This window comes from Ornithodoros turicata, chromosome 3 (assembly GCF_037126465.1).
Source record: "Ornithodoros turicata isolate Travis chromosome 3, ASM3712646v1, whole genome shotgun sequence".
NCBI classification, from domain to species: Eukaryota; Metazoa; Arthropoda; class Arachnida; order Ixodida; family Argasidae; genus Ornithodoros; species Ornithodoros turicata.
The window spans coordinates 64,192,712-64,208,738 of record NC_088203.1 but is presented as its reverse complement, the minus strand read 5'-3'; the positions used below and the strand labels follow the sequence as shown (position 1 = coordinate 64,208,738).

Below are 16,027 nucleotides of genomic sequence, written 5' to 3'. Positions count from 1 at the left end.
TGAGTAAGAAAAACGCGAGCTTTAAACATTCTAGAAACCTCCCTTCCCTAACTTGACTTGCAGGAGCGAGTTTATGGTTTTCAACTATGCATTGTGTACCAAGACCATTGTTGAATTCCCCTACTCCCTGCGGGCGTAACCTTAACGAAAGTGTATGGGAGGCCAGATTCCCCCTCTCACTTCGAATCCACTAGTGGGTCCTGAATGAAAAAGACGTGTTTCTGTGACGTATTTGCGCGCGTGGTTAGGAAAATGTTTGCCTAAATTAATTACTGCTTTGACTTTGTTTCAGATGATTATTCGATTGGCATTAATAAACAATATTCTACTAGATGGGAATGTATTTTTGAGGTGTGTGCGTTGATTTTCACTGTAGCAAACTTTTACATTAATTTGCATTTCAGATGAGTTGTTTGTTTGCAGCTTCTGCGTGTACAAATTACAATTGCAAAGTTATCATAAAACGATGTAATTAAATTTGATTCTCGTTTCGAATGAGTATTGTTTCTATCACTGAATAAACTTGGCTTTCACTCGATTGATAATTTGTGAGTTTAGAATAATGTATGCATGATAGTTGTGTCTGATCTGAAATACATTAAAATGCAGCGTTTCTCGTTTTGGTTGAGTATTGTTTGCGCCGATAATATTTCTCATTTGCTTAGATAATGTTTCTATAAAAACCGGTATGCATAGATATTGACGTCTTTTCCTAGATTTTTTGCGTGCTATTGTTTGTTGATAGAATTCTTATTGTGTTCTTGAGAATCGAATAATTCCAATGTCTTTTTGCGATCAATAAAAAATTTCGTCTCTGTACGCCACTCCTAAGAATATTTCCTTTTAGAGGAAAGAATGTGAAAAAGAGAGAGGGTTTCCCCACTCCATAGATTGACAACAGATTCTTCGCTTTGAGCTGTATAGAGGGAGAGAGTGACCCCGCCGTGCTCGAGACTGGTTGTACTGTGTAAAGCTTGTCTGTACTGCGTGTGTTGGATATCTCCGTCAAGGTAATGTTTATAGTGCCCGAGTAGGATGAATTGTATATTGTTAGGTCGCAAGGATGATTTTATGATAGTTCAAAAGATATATTATTTCCATTTCAATTTGTAATGTTTGATAGTTTGTTTCGCTATTATTTTCCTGTGTGTTGTTTACATGTTGGCAGATGCATCGTTCAAAGCATTTCTCTGCTATTCATCCGTGCATGTTTACCGTTTGATAGATTCTTTTTCAATTATTAATCCTTTGTGTACCTCTTGTTTGCTTTGGTGCATTTGTTTGGTTCTCTATTAGCTGTTAATTGTATTTCTCATTATTTCATTGCTATGTGTGGTTGGTGTGCCGTTCAAAGTGTTTCTCTGCTATTCAGTGCTAGCTCCGTGCATGTTTCTCGTTTTGATAGATTCTTTTTCAATTATTTTCCTGCATGTTGTTTATACGTTGGCTAGATGCGCCGTTTAAAGTGTTTCTCTGGTATTCATCCGTGCATGTTTCTTGTTTTGATAGATTGTTTTTCAATTATTTATCCTTTGTGTACCTCTTGTTTACGTGCTGGATTTTGGCTCTCTATTAGCTGTTGATCTTGTTTCAATAATATTTTCTTGTCTGTTGTTTACACATTGACAGATGCGCCGTTTAGAGTGTTTTCTGCTATTCATCCGTGCATGCTTATCGTTTTGATGGATTCTTTTTCAATTATTAATCCTTTGTGTACCTCTTGTTGACGTGATGGGTTTTGGTTCTCTATTAGCTGTTGATCGTTTTGTTTCTCATAATTTTCATATGTCTATGCTGTTTACTTATTAAGAAATTGATTAATTGTGTAATGTTGGAATAATCAACTTATCTTCCCTATTGCATTCGAAAATGTTCATAACTGTCACAAAACAGGTGTACGCCTCCCGTCTTCAACAAATCAGGGCAGATATTATTAGAGCTGATTGTTGGCTAGGAGCGTGCTATGCGGTGAAGTTCATTGTTTAATATATTTTCTGTGTTGGATTCATAAAACAAAGTAAGGTTTGTAGTGTCTCTTAGAATGAAAATTGTATGGGGTTCGACTAGATTAAATCACGAGGATGATTTTATGATAGTTAAAATGATAGATTATTCTCCTCCTCTCTTGTTTTGATTGAGAATATCTTCTTTGGTTAATGTAGTGTTATAGATTTTATTTCCTCTTGTGTTCGTGTCATTCGTGTCCCATGGTCTTCCAGATTCTCTGCTGTCCACAATTAACTAGATCTATCGGCACTTGTAATTAAAGCTCCACTATGGTGGTCATTTTTTTATCTTGTTTCGATATTATTTTCCTGTCTATTGTTTACGTGTGGATGATGCACCGTTCAAAGTGTTTGTCTGCGTTGTCTCTGTTTGTCAGCGTTAGCTCTGTGCTGTATTAAATTCGCCATGTTTCTCGTTCTGATAGATTCTTTTTCGATTATTTATCCTTGTGTACCTCTTGTTTATGTGATGGGTTTTGGTTCTCTATTATCTGTTGATCGTATTTCTCGTTATTTCCTTGCGTGTGTGCTATTCACATCGTAAGAAATTGATTAATTGTGTTGTGTTGGAATATCAAACTTAGCTTCCCATATTTTTATTATGTGTATTGCATTCCTTCTGCTTTCTTTTTTTTTTTTTTGCTGGGTTTTTCGCCTTCACGCAGAGTTACAACATAATTCCTGCCACTATTTGGCTTTACTATCCTTTGCATGTAAAGCTCCTACTGCACACCTGTTGTAGCGGCAAAAAAATTGATATACAAGTCGGCCCAGACTGAAAAATGACGATGGAACTCGGCTCAGGTATGACGGTATTGTCACCTGGATGGAATGAGAGTGTGCATGTCCCTACTTACATGTAAATCACTCACGCATCACCTGAAAAAAATTGCGCACGAAGTCGGCCCAGTGTGAAAAATCGCCAAAGAAGTCGGCCCCGTGTTGGCAGTGTGCATGCCTCTACTTGCATGTAAAGTGCCCACGCGCCATATAAAAAAAAGGCGAGCGAAGTCGACCGAGGCTGAAAAATAGCCAAAGAAGTCGACCCAGGGTGCACAATCATAAGTGTACGCTCAGCTCTTCGGCCCGCTGGTGAGCACATGGACAGCCCCTCACCTGCGCACCAGCCACCGCGCGCTGGAAAAAATAATAAAAAATCGCTAGAGAAGTCGGCCCAGCTATTGTTCTTGAAGTTACATACATCACCTATTAGAACTTTGTAATTAAAACTCCACTATGGTGCTCACGTATAATAATGTGAGACTTTTTATAATAAAACTTGTAACTTTGATTGTAATCATATTGATTAAAAATATCTTCTTTGATTAAATGTGTCATAATGAAATATTAGCTGTTGTGCATGAAGTTACGTACATCTGTCAGAACTTTGCAATTAAAACTCCGCTAGGGTGCTCATGTATAATAATGTTAGACTTTTTATAATAAAACTTTTAATTTTGATTGTAATCGTATTGATTAAAAATATCTTCTTTGATTAAACTGTGCTACTCCTTCTGCTTAATTGAAAACTTGCGTGATTATAAGTTATAAAAATTGTGATACCCTTTCAATGCTATTGCATCATCATTTTCTCCTTCACACAGAGTCATATCATAATTCCCCCTGACACTAAGGAATTTAATATATTTTCACTTGTACTTTTGTGTGTGGCTATCCTTTGCATACCTGTTGCCACCTACTGCACACCTGTTGTAGCTGAAAAAAAAAATGTGATTGATGTCGGCACAGATTGAAAAATGACTAAAGAAGTCAGCCCAGGCTGAAAAATGTGAGCGGGTAAACGCACGCAGCCCTCTCCCCGCCGAGAAGCACGCTTACAACCCTCCGCACACGCGCCGCCCGGGGAAAAATACACGACGGTGGCCCAGACGCTGTGAGGTTCGAATCAGACACCTATGGAACGTACTGGCCACCGGTCTCACTCGGCATGCCCATATAGTACTAACACTGACTGATACAGGAGAATACTCACTACTACATAGCTGCCCGTCTTGTTTACTTTTTCCTGAAGGATTCACCGTGTCACACGGTGAATCCAATTGGCAATACATAGGAATGATATTCGCCCAGCGAATGAGTTCGGGGAATTTATTCGCTTTGCCCTCTCGCACAGGCAGCGTACCCTCGCAGTAGAGAGGTAGCAGCAACAACAACGATAAACCGTTCGAAGAAATAAAAGACGAGTGAAAAGTCGTACTCCAATATTTTATCATGAATTTGATAACTTTTGACGCGAAGGAAGGAAGGCGAAACATTGTTTTCCTGGGAACTACCCTCGTTCCCACTCGCCACGTTGCCAAGTGCGGTGCAGATAGGCTTCTTAGTGATGTGATGTGATGGGATAGGAAAAGAAAAAATGTTGCAAAGTTGACTTTGCTTGTGGTACTTAGCCAATTAGGTGTCGTTGAAAAGGCAACGATTCTGTGAAACAATCTAATGTTTCGCTAGTTTCGAGCAAATAAATAAAAATATAACTAATGTACCTGTATAATGCTTCATATGTTCGGCCCTGGCATAGAGATAATATAGTAGGACTCTAGAGAACAGAGTTCGCGCACCACCTATAGGCTCCTCCTGATACCACCCGTGCGCCGCCAAACTTTTGGCATGGACAATGTTATCCAACGAGTTTTCCCCGCCCAAATACGGCGGAGCTTTGCAGTTTGTGGGCCACACTGGGATGTAACGTGACATGAGAGCAGCTGCTGCCCGGAATCCGCAGCGATGTTCTAAGAATCACAAGTGTGGGTCGGTCTGGGCAAGTTTTAAGGCAAACAGAGTACTTTTTAGAGTTCACGGAAACGTTGCTCTGCGATTACGAGACTGATATCGCATCGAGAAATGCTGTGGATCATATTTTTGAGAGATACGGGCGCCGCGAAGGTTGCTATGTACGGCGGGCGTGAAGGAGGAATCGCCCATGTCGAGGTTCGAAAAATTCAATTATCTCACGTGGGTACTACAGGGCACTGAGAGCTTTAAAACAGAGAATGGACGCAACATGCCGTGCAGTCCGTGCTTGTTTCCCGCCGTGGCCACAGATCACGTTACGATGCTACAGCTGGAATGTGGATCGTCATTGTAGGCTGAGGCGTAATCTCAAGTTGGCGTGATGTCGAGGAAACCACACTGTGCAAGACGGGAACTGGATAAAGGTGCCCGAGATTTCTCTATTATATTGCACATGTACCCACATGCACTGCAGATAAGCTATGTAATACATAGCACGATACAAAATTTTGGGAATACCAGAAGAGTATCAAAATACAAAGGAAGGGACTCAGAGCCTGTGTATCAATAGAACAGCATAAATACAAATTTGATGTACAGGGTGTTTGCTCTAACGTGTCTAGAAATTATATTTAAAGCGAGCGATAAAAGAAAAGCAAGCGGCGCTTTTCTGCTACTTGACTAAGAAACAGGTACTGCTTCATTAGTAGCACTTGTTTCTTAGTCAAGTAGTTGAAAAGTAGCGCTCGTTTCACTTTTATCGCTCGCTTTAAATACAATTTCTGTACACGTTAGAGCAAACACATTTATACATACATATAGTAATGTAACCACTCGTATAAGCAGAAAACTGCCTCACAATGTAACTAGTGAGGCACTTAAAACATTGTATCAACATGGAAATACCAAAACATAGAATATTTAAAAGCACGGAATAAAATATAGAGTACGCATAGAATATTTACAAGAATGTGCGGAAATTGCCAAATGCCCTTCATAGTTGCACAGCACACCTACTGGTTACGAAACAAAATCTGTTTCGTGAGCATTTGCCTTACTTGAACACCACGATTTGCCACAGTAACCCTGCGTGCATGTTCCCTCAGCCTGGTGTTTGTGTATCTCTGTAGTGTTACCTTTGCAAGAGAGATAATATGGCTGGGCTCATCAGCATAGTGCTTACACCTCGGCAACTTTTCACCATGTTTAGCAATGAAATAGTTGAATGATTTCAGGACAGTGTTGGTTACTGTGAGCTCTCTGCACTTGGACTGCTCAAGCCGGAATATTTCTTCAGCACAACAAAGAAGCCGTTGTACAAAGGAAGATGGCTTCAACAGACCACCATTGTCCCTAAGGATGATCAGAAGGCTTGACGTGTCATCATCAAGAAGGGTATCAAGGCACCCATCACATGTGAGTTTTGCTGACACTATTCTGACGACAAAACCCCCAATGTACGCTACGACGTCCTCGCTGAATCTGCTTAGACCCGACGAGACACCGTAGTCGTGATCAATAGCATCAAGGAATGTGCTAAGGTTGGTTTCTGCCTGGGTTTCCTCAGTAGAGCTGCTCTGTGAATCTTCTTCTGATGCCTGCTGCCGTGGTCTACCCTGGTGAGACAAGGTCTCAATGCCCTCCAGGCTGGGAGATATGTTGGCTGCATTGGGAGCTTGAACATCAGCATGCAGCAGCAATTTTCGGTAGGCGTACCTAAACTGTGACGCGGAGGGATTGTTGTTCCAGCCTCCCCTTTGTCGTATACAGCTGAAGAAAAGTTCGAGATGGTCTTGACTCAGCCGATACGTTGTGATGTACCTGTAGGAAAGATATTTCTCTCTTGCCATGTCCTCATGCTTTTTTTTTTTTTCACTTACTTGCACGCGTCGTTCTCGAAGAGTTCCTCCGCAAGTTCTGCTATGCTATTTCGTGTAAAGGCAAGGCTTATCACGGACATGCGACGACCGTGATGGGTGACTGGCACGCCAGAGGATAAGTGTAGCGTCATTAACCTTGAGGATAGCTTTATCATCTTTTCCTTCTGTTGTGTTATGGAGGAGCTCCGCAACGGTGCCTTGAACCCAGTCGCTACGGGGCTATGTGAATTTAGTATGTCGAATGACCTAGAAAAAAAAGGAAAGTATGTCAGGACAGTAGCTATCAGAAAGGGTGGAAGTTCCCTACTGATCCACATCTGTGACGAAGCTCACAGTGCCCTCGCTGCCCTCAAAATCTGTAATTCCTAGCAGTCTGCAGAAGTCGAGCGCTTTGCTCACTGACGAGCTGAAGGTCTGAGCAGCCAGTCTAACCTTCATAATTTGGCGGCGGAACTCAACATGTCCCAGGCAGAAATCAGGACTGGTTCCCAAATGGTCCCCAAGTGGTTCCATTTGCAGCCGAATGGTCCCAGATGGGTCCCCAAGTGGTATTAATGGTCCCACTCTGGCTTTAAGCGGGTTCCATTCTGGTCCCAGATGGGTCCCCAAGTGGCGTTAGTGGTCCCATTCTGGCTTTAACCGGGTTCCATTCTGGGCCCAGATGGGTCCCAAAGTGGTGCAGTGTTCCCACTCTGGCTTTAAGCGGATTCCATTCTGGGCCCAGATGGGTGCCAAAGTGGTGTGTGATTCCCACTCTGGCTTTAAGTGGGTTCCATTCTGGGCCCAGAAGGGTGCCAAAGTGGTGTGTGGTTCCCACTCTGGCTTTAAGCGGGTTCCATTTTGGGCTCAGATGGTTCCAGCACTTCCAGCTGGAGCCTCACCGGTACCATTTTGTTCCCAGAATGGTCACTTGAGACTCCAAGTTGGGCAGCTTCCCAGCTTTCCCCTTTGAGATTTCATCTTGTCCACACTCGCCATATATCCTTCTGGTTTTGTTTGGTCTATTACTCTGATCTATTTTAGCACATGCATGATCTCTTTTTATTGCTGTTTATCCAGGTGCGTGCGTCTGCGATCAAATATATGCTGTATCCCTGTAACTCCAATTCGAGTACATATTCTCATCTGAAGGTGCATATCATAACACATTAAGTACCAGAGAAAGGTAAAAAATACATCTCAACAACAACAAAAATTAAGCTAAATAACTAGAAGAAAGACAACGAAAAAAAAAACAGAAAAGGTAACTGCAGAGGCTGATGCAATGTGGAGACGCTACGGCGGCTACAAATTCAAACTTCAAACAGCGAGAGCCGAGAGGGAGAGGAGAGGGCGAGAGATGCGAGAGTGGCAGGTGGCATGGCGGCATGGCAGTTGGAGAGCTCGAACGCTTGAACGCGTCGCAGCAAGTTGGTTTGGTCTTCAGTTGCCGTCGCAAGGATGGTGTATCTCCTGTGCAGTATTTACGTGTGTTTTAGTGGGCTTTGTAAGACAATGCAATGACAATGGTTCCTGTGCAACACATTGTCGATTTCCCGGAAGAGTTTTGACGCAAAGAAGACCTAAACGGCGTAGGGGCAAAACGCACTGTGAAACGCCAATCGGACTGCGAATGTTTGCAGGTATGAGTGATGACCGTGAGGTTTTGATTGCTATTAAATACATGTTTCATTTTAGAAACTTAGGTGGAACTTGGAAGAGAAACAGGATAAGAAGATTCCGAACGTGCGGTGAAGAGGAAGGGGGTGTCGCGACCTGCATGGAAAACAGGAGTGTCATGTGTCATCTTCTCTAAGAAAATACAAGATGTGAGGTGGCCAACGAACGAAAGCTCCCTGTGGTCCGTGAGTGCATCGCACAGTCAGGCATATGCTTTGTCAAGACACAGTGAGTGATCAGACTTATACTACGTGGTATGTACATGTAGAGATGTATTGATTATTTCTTTCTGCTCAGTGTATGCTTTTAGCAGAATAAACGGTATTTAATTGAGCAATATGTGCATTTCTACGCATTATTTTCAGTCATGCATTCAGTGGCCCCAGCTGCTAAGTGGTCGGATCCCGGACCACTTAGCAGAGGGGACCACTGGATCAATTCCACTGGTTCCAGTTCAAGTGGGACCATCGTGAAGCTGGTTCCACTTTCAACTGGTACCAGTCAGTAAGTGGGACACACTCAAAGTGGGACCTGTCCAATAAACCACTTTGAAGTGGTCCCACTCCAGAGTGGTCCCATTCTGAAGTGGTTTAACGAACTGGTCCCCCATGGGACCACTTGGCAAGTGGGACCAGAGTGGGACCATTACTAGGGTGGGACCAGAGTGGGACCATTACCAGAGTGGGACCAGTTCGTTAAACCATTCTGAAATGGTCCCATTCCAGATTTCTGCCTGGGGTGCTAGAGCACATGTTGAGTTAGCTTGTTGGCGGCTCGAAGTCCTTCGGCCTCTTGGGACTTCTGTAGCTTTTCAATGAAGTCCCACCTGATGGTCTGGGAATAGAGAAAATTTGTTGAACTTGTGTGTGCTGCATTGTACAGATATACAGGTATTGTTAAATCTCACCCCATAGTAGCTACTGTGCAGCACTCTGTGGTCTCCCACTAGATTTCGAAACAGCTTGAGGCCATGAGCCGCATCGAAGATTAGATGGACTCTCTTCTCCTTGTCACAGGGGTGTGGGAAATGCGTCTTGAAGTCCTCTGTGCTGTCGACATGTATTCGACACCCCAGGAGGCGTCCCATCATTACGTTTGACGACAAGCCGTCGCACACTACTGCTACAACCTCTAGGGCGCAGTCCGTTATTGTTGTTATGGCTTCTGTCAGGAGGTTTTTAAGAATTTCGCCCGATAGTCCTTTGTTGAGAAAGTACCCAAAGGGTATCTTCCATGGTGATGCCACACCCACTACCATGAACACAAGTGCATCACCCGCCAGTGGTGCGTCATCAGTTTCGTGTGGAGTGTGGGCCTCCCCGAAATCTACAAACCCAATGAGGCGCCCTGTGGCTTTGCCGACTTCGCATTTTTTTCTTATGCTCATCCCGTCGAGCATAATGGAACACAGCTTGTCCCGTCGCTCACTGTTCTGGTGTTTGGTCTTCAGATGATCAAGCACCTCTTTAGTGAATCCCGGCCACGCTCCTACGACCTTTGACCACTGACGAAGAGTGTCAACTGCTGGCATAGGAAACATTTTTGCCACATAGTTGTAGGCCCGGGGGGAATAGAAGTGCAGAGTCATGGCGAACTTTCGTGTCTCCTGAGAATACCTACGGCCCATTTTTGAACGTTTCACATTCTTTTTCCATTCTTCGATTATTTCTTTCGGCAGTTCACCAAAAGATCCTGCTCTGTGCTTCTTCTGCCAGTAGGTGTTTCTGTTTCAGTTCTGCAATCAGATCTTCCAGCTTCTTTATTTTTGTGTGTCTTCTTTTCAGTGTCATCTGCAGACGGCGGCGGACTGCACTCAGGTGAAGATTCCTCTGCTTTAGTTGCCGTACACTTGACCTGGGAGTTGTTTTGCTCTGGTAAGCATGCTCTTTCCGAATTCCTGTGCTTTTTGGTGTGGTGGGACTCTCAATATTCGTGTCACCTTGTGATACCTGCAGTATGCACAAATTACAGAGCACACGTCTAACAGCGAAATGTTTCATAAAATGTACCTTTCGCCTTTTCGGTGTTCCCTGTTCCTGAGGTGTACAGGTCACTGTTTCGGAGCAGACATTTTCAACACTTTCAGTGTCAACTTCTGGGGATGCACTTGGCTGGCTTGATTTGTCTCCTCCCATGTGTGATGCTTGTGATGGGGATTCTTGCCCAGTTTCGTGAGTGTCAACCAAGACAGAGGTCTGTTAAAAGTGCAGTAAGGTGAAGCTTGTTTTGGCTAATGATGCCCACAAAGCTTTTTCTTTTTTCTTACTTTCATGTTAGCACCACGAAGCAACTATGGCTATGAGCGGCGTAATGCCCATACTGAAGAGGAAACGTGATCATGTATTTACCAGTTTGTGCTTCCTTGGGAGTCTACAGTACGGATGCTCCGCATGAAGCGGCATTGGCATATGTACCTGCATAACAATTTTTGTCTTAACTTTTGTAAGGCTAAATTTTTTACATCATGTTTGGCCGTGGTTGAATACTTTCTCTAAACTCTTTCTAGCATGGAGTCACAAGTGAAAACTGCTCCTTACAGGGGATGCAGCAGGTGTAAGAGGATTGGCTGGCCGATCCAACATCGTACTGCATCCTGCTTCATTGTCCTGTAAAAACAAACACGGAGTCAGCATAATCACACACATGGAGAGACACAAAGAGTATGGCTGACTGATGTTCATGATTACTGTAATCGACAAATATCAAGCTGATGAGGGTATGCTTTCAGTGCATAAACATGAAAAGCAGGGAGCACCTATATTAATTACCAAGTAAAACTTTCTCGTTCTACATTGCAATATGACATTTCATTGCTTTGATTTTGTAATGATGTAGGATACAGTCATGGGCATGCACACAATGCACCCAAGGATGTTTTCATTTTCAATGAATTTCATTTGTTTTGAATTTCATTTGTATTGACTGTATTGGCACTATGCAATAATGTGTATTTGGCGCTATACTTGCCTGAGATGTACTTGGCACTACTGCATTTGGAACAGCATGCTTTTTTAACATGCTCAGGCGATATCCAGGCATAAAGCTGCTGGCGTCGAAGTGCCGGGAACAAAGTTTCACATGCCGCGTAGGAACGAAACCCTGCATTCCTAGAGCCTCCAGCCATCTCGAAAGCAAGTCCGGGTTATGCAGAGGAAAGCTGTTGGATGATAACGCAAGGAACATATAATAACAACAGTACGGACTTTTCCGGACGCTTGCCGCCAGTTGCGTTTCTCTTCACGCATGCGGGAAAAGGCGGTTTAGCTTGTATATATGCCATTGAACGTCGTCACAAATTGGGTACGCTCTTTAATACTTACGAATGAAACGTCACGCCGCAGGATTTGCTGTATCTGACTTTGCACTTCGCGCAGCTAACCGGCATTTTCGGCTGTCTTCGAGCATGGACGACGTATGGCGACAGTACCAAGACGAGGGAGGGGAGGGGAAACCGAAACCATTCGTTTCACATGCACACAAAAGTGACAGGCGAATGACAAAAAACAGGCGGATGATTACTGGCAAGCTCTTATTGTGTCTTTATTCTTGTAATGTACATGACAAACACATCGCATACACCGTATGGAGCACGTCACACAATAAAAACGTCCGCCAAACTTAGCGGAGGGACACCCGAGAGGAAAGCAACAGACTCCATGCCAAAAGTATGTCGGCGGCGCTGCGGTAACACTTCTCCGGGCTAGTCCGACCCCCGTGGGCCCTGGTGTCTTAACTATCGACACTGACATCATTTGCGAATGACATTCTGTTATGGTGGTGGTGGTGGTGGTGGTGGTGGTGGGTGGTGTGCTTACCGGCCTATCCAATGCATGGGAGCACTTGGTCGCGGCCTTGGCACTCGACCACGTGCGATTGTTTACATGGATGCGCTGAAGCTCGCTGCGCGCCTTGCGGAAGGATTTTTGTGGGGATCGGAGGTACTCTTCTGTTTCGTACCACATGATGTTTCCGAGAAATGCAGAGGATCGCACCGCGCCGGCCGAGAAACGGAACAGTGTCGATGCGTGGTTTATCAAGAGCATCACGAGCTCAGTGCAAGGTCGTTGCTTGCTGAGGTTATCTCTCACTCTCTTGCACTTGATAATTTGTTGATTACAACAATTATCATAAGCGATGCGACAGTGGTCGGTCTGTGCATATCGCCGTATTCTCGCTCTGACTTGAGGGATATTTCCGCTTCGGGGAACCCTTCGAGTAGGATTGGCAATGCGTTGGGCGTTCGCTCGCAGCGCGTGCACAATCTATAAGCAACTTGTAAAACTTGTACCCCGCCGAAAAGCAGATAGCCCCCTGAGCCGGAATTGTATCCATAACCTGACCCCAAGCAACTGAGGGTTTTAGTAAGGGGGCCTCCATAAATCACTGATTGTAAAATACGCGTACAGTTGGTTAGACGAAGTGCAATGGCTATTCCTTGCAATCTAACCGTGCTTGTTTTCTCTCATTCGAAATCGGCTATCGCATAAGGATCGCGTCCAGGCGCAAGTATGCAAGGATTGTGTATCGAAGGCAAGGGAAGAGCCGTTACAGGACCCCGCAGTATTACCCGAGACAGCACGGTTTCAATAGAGAAAGCAGCAGCAACAAATCGTATATTTTCTCATTTCACACAGTTTTCAGAAACCGTTTTCGCAGTGATTCACAGGTTAGAGCGCATGAGTCGGATTCGTACGTAGTGCAAGAATTAAGGGTTTGTGATGCGTATTCTTTCGTGTTTTATCAGGCCGGTAAGTGGCCGGGATAAGTAGGGAAGCGCACCAAGTGTGCGGATAAACAGTTTTCCACGGTTTAATCACGGGTCGGATAAACCCTCGTCGCTTCGGACACTGACCGGGTGACAAACGTAGGACCGCGCAGTGCTTTACAAACGATTGCCTCATCAAATACCGCGATCATATGTACTACACCGCAATGTAGTTGATGCGATATAAATTACATCTAAGCATGCGACATTATCTTCACTTGTTATCCCTTAACGATGAGCAACCCGACGTTTCGTTGCTTTTCTATTCATCCTGTTCTGAACCCCTTAGCTGGTGTACGTACAAGTGGAAAGAACTTCGGCGATAATGTGCCTGCTGTTCACAGTCACATCATAACTACTGCTTGTTGCTCGCTATTTTCAAGAAATGAGACTCCATGTAAGAACGGATGGAAGAGTGTTTGGGGAACCCACTCATTGTTTTAGCCCGTACTTGTATGTGTACATCTCGCGCTTTTTTATTGTACACACCAGCATATAAGGCCAATAAAATTTCTTTATATATAACTGGTTTATTGAATGCCAGTATTCAATAGCAAGCAATGGAAGAGCGTCGCCTAAGTTGGAAGTAAGAACGACAAGATAAAATCGGCAATAAAATAAACATTATACCGTCCTTGTTTTTCGAATATTCACCAACTGAATAAGTGAAAGTGCGGGTAGTCAGATAACAATGCCGAATTTCTGAAGAAAAAGACTATAAATTATGCAACAGCTTCGTTTGCAGCGGACACAGAAAACGTTTCTTGAAGAACGAAGATGACGAAAATAGCAGCCGCGCTCGGCATGTATCATGATACCTGATAACAGCGCGACGATGTCTTTCTGGAAATGATAAAGATTCGTGATATTACGGGGGGGGGGGGGGTAACCCTGAATGCTGTATCAAAATAGGGTGGTATACACCGTCTGCTTAGCATAAAAGGTGGTGGATACAACCGAGCGACCTGCCTGTCTGTCTGGCGGCACATGCTGCACGGGCGGGGGGGGGGGGGGGGCGTTCTGGACAGACTTCATAGGCAACTGAGCTGACATTTGTCTTAAAGTGTACGAGGAAAGCCCAGCCTCAGACAGCACAGACTCCTCCGAGATTCGAACCCAGGTCACCTGCCAGTCTCGGCATGCCATGTCAACATAAAGGGCACCTCACATTCTAACACATAGTGACCCCCAGCACCAGGAGGGACGCTGCAGATTTACCAGCGTTCAGGGAGTGGCCCGGACTTGACCCCCTTTGGAGTTGCTGGTTCTGCTGAAGCTATCTTCCAAAATTTGGGCGGGTTTGTTAGGAAGACATCTGCTCCTGAGCACTAAAGTTATGAAAGTTCTCTCTCTCTCTCTCTCTTTTTATCGGTCATGATGTACTTTGCGAACTTCGCTGCTCTGTGGTGGCGTCCATGAAAGCAAAGTACAGGTCACTGCTCAGCATGGAGCGAACACTAAGGACTGTTGCGCTGAGAATGCGCCCCCGTTTTGAGAGATGCTCACCTCATCCAGTATAGGACGAATTTATTCTGCTGGAACTGTTTATGTTTATGTACCCTTTGGTACGGGTACCAAATTTACAAAGCCGGGAAAGGGGGTTTCGGTAAAGCCGGGAAGGGAGGAGAGCAGTGATATAGTGTATCAACCCTGTTCTGAAATCGTAAGCAAAAACCATTGCTTCTAGGACGAAGGTATAAAAGAGACAGTGTTCCTACAGGATGTGACTTTCTGTCTAAACAGGATCTCACCTTCTACTACCTCTAGTACGATGTTTGCGACAAATACATAGTACACCCCGACTTTTGCTTGTCAAACAACGCGATTACATGTTATGAGGTAAATAAGGAGATGTTCTTCAGCTTGCATAATTTGATGTCAAGAATTGGCTGAGGTATCTGACTGATTTTCCAAATACTCTGCATCTATTAGTACATGACGCTGTTTTTGGAAATGGAAAAACTTCGGGGCCATGAGTATGGAATGATTTGTGTGACTTTCAGAGCGTGTGTCACGATGGTCCAGTCTGTCGCGCCCAAAACTTTATACATTGTGCACCACTGTATCATTGCATTATATCACAAGCGCATCATGTTGGATTGTACAACAATGGCATGTAACACATCCTGCAGCCAAAAGTTTAGCCAACATGTCTCAAAACGGAGGTATTTTATTACCGAACAGGGGCTGGGCATATACAGACAAGCAACAAACCAGTATGTACTTTGCTGTGAATGCAAACTACCTCAAGTATACCTTTATGACTATCGAAGTCACTTCCACGTACATTAATTTATACATAACGTATCTGTGTGATGTACCCAAGAAGACTGGAATGGAATGCCTTTGTGCTACCTCACAAAACATGTGAGAGCTTCACACAGAATCGTACATAACGAAAATACTCTATTCAAGTTACCTTACCTTAAGTGCTTTTGGGAGTAACTTGGTATCTTACAAATACTTTTAAAAGGCAGTATTTATTATCTTGACTTGAATACTTTTTTAGTATATTAATATACATGCTTGCAGCAGTGAAAGTCCACTCCATTCCTCCCTCTTATTTATTTATTTCTTTGAGTTATATATGGCTAGGCGAACACGCTCTTGAATAAAGTATGTAACTACAAGGTCACTAATTCTAAAATTCATTTATTAACCTCTTTATTAGGGGATTTCGCGCAGAAGCGATGTAGCAGAACCAGATATATTCCTTATCCCCCGAAGAGAATTATCTCCCGATTATCCCAAGAAGGAATCGAAGGATATTGAAACACTGCCTGTACCGCAACATTCGAAAACGCGAACTTCTCCGTCCGTCGTAATCATATCTCCGAAGCCTGACGTGTCAGCACGCCCACATTTTTTCTCCCTCCCCCCGTATCTGCCAGATTGCTTCAATTTCGGCCATCGCGGGAACTCCCTGCCGCTCCCAGGTGCTCTTTGCGCATGCGGTCACGTGGCCT

The 16,027-nt window shown here is 44.1% G+C and overlaps 1 long non-coding RNA gene across 1 annotated transcript; it reads left to right on the top strand.

The window, feature by feature from the left end:
* Positions 1 to 4,791: 4,791 nt before the first annotated feature.
* Positions 4,792 to 11,115, top strand: LOC135387217 (uncharacterized). The gene is made up of 4 exons (XR_010420946.1): positions 4,792 to 5,182; positions 5,993 to 6,173; positions 10,081 to 10,170; positions 10,383 to 11,115. It is a non-coding gene; the product is annotated as an uncharacterized LOC135387217 (long non-coding RNA).
* Positions 11,116 to 16,027: the final 4,912 nt, after the last annotated feature.